Raw genomic sequence first — 1,803 nt, 5'->3', positions numbered from 1 at the left:
GTAAATAGTTTGGTTACTGAGAGCAAGGGTAGCGAATAGGTTCAAAGACAAAACAATCTAATTTCAGTTTTTATAGATGTTGAAAAACAAATTGTTATAAAATTGTGTTGTAAATTTGTTATGTTTCTTTGAAAATTACAGCGATACAAAACAGCTCACAAATGTTACACCGCAATCCCTTTGATAAAATAGGTGGCACCCCTTTGATGCTTACTTGATAATTGCAAAATAATAAGATAAAAACTATATGGCCAAAGACGAAAAACTCGTGTCTCGACAGGCCAGTACAAAGGCAGACGATAAAAAGAAAGCGTTTTTAAAAATATCTTCATCCTCCACAATGTTTGGGATAAAAAATTTTCGTTATTGACAAAAAAATCGTTCAGATTGTAAAACACAATAACTAGTTATTAAAATATCTGTCGTGTATAATAACACAGGTTTCCTTGTCACGCAAAAAAAAGGATCACTATTTACTAAACATCTTGCTGAAGCTAACCCTAGTTAGAATTATCTCCTGTTACTAATGTAAGTTATGCTCCATAGTTCTTTGTTAATTTGTATCGAAAAGTACCCGTATGACATTGTAGGTTAACAAAATTGGTTAAAAATATCTTTGTAGGCTTATATACGAAGCAGACCTTAGATCTATATGAATAATTCTGTCATTGAGGTCACGAGACAAAGTTAAGGGGCGAAGCTGTATCATGACGGGTGTGAAAGATAACAAGAAGAATAATGACCAGAACAATAATTCCTTGCCTAGTCTTCATCGAAGTTGTTGTGCATACATATATATGTAATAAGCTGAATGTACACTTACCTTGCATGCGCACGACGTATTACACATACACACACAACGATCGATCAGTCTCCGCAGATGACGATGAAGATGAAGAAATTTTTAGGTAAAAAGAGGCACAAGTTCAGAGGAATGTCAACGAGAGAGTTATAAAGAAGATGGCGGACGAAGACTCGGCCATTTTAGAGCAATCTTTTTTTTAATATGTGACGTCTTTTTCTGCGTCAAATGACGTGAAACAAATGACGCACACAAGACGTCAGACACAAGACACAGTTTCCTGACTTCTACAGGCGAGTGCGGTCTCACCTTCATGAACCTTCTTTTCCGCTACTCAGCCTTTCCCAGGTACACAAACAAAAGATAGGGTCTTGGCCTTAAAATACCTTTGTGTCACCTCATGGGGCTTGCAACACTATAAAAGAAATGTCCTGACCTAACGAGGGCTGAGTGCGCCATAAAGCTCGCCACGAAATAAAAGAAGATAACTCGTTTATGTCAGCGTTCTCTCACAAAAATTAGAATTTAATGGTAACTAAATAAAGCATCGAGTTTTAAAACCATTTAGCCATACTAAGAGCACAGTTAAGATTCAAAGAAAGCTTTTATTGGTGGCTAAGGGAGATGGAAAATCGTAGACTTTTACTAACTTCGCATTGGTTCAGACAGGATGCAAATAGAGACAATTTTTCACAGATGCCACAGACATTTCAGCAGTGCCAAAATAAATTTGTGTTTGGTCGAACACACAATGAAGAGCTATCTCGCTCGGTAACGCCCCAGTTGCACTACTTAACCGCGTCCCTGCCTGCACTCTTGGCGTCAGGCTGGTGAATAGAAAACCCTCGTATAAGGGTGAAACGTTTGAACTTTACACTCTTGAGCCCTGAACTCTTACTCAAATGTACTAGACGACAGGACGGTCTAACCACGGCTTTGTTAATTTGGAATAAGGCGAGACTGAGTGGCACAGAGAAGACAGAAATAAGACACACACACAG

Source organism: Pomacea canaliculata, linkage group LG3, assembly GCF_003073045.1.
Source record: "Pomacea canaliculata isolate SZHN2017 linkage group LG3, ASM307304v1, whole genome shotgun sequence".
In the NCBI taxonomy this organism is placed as follows: Eukaryota; Metazoa; Mollusca; class Gastropoda; order Architaenioglossa; family Ampullariidae; genus Pomacea; species Pomacea canaliculata.
Note: the sequence above shows the minus strand (reverse complement) of the source record.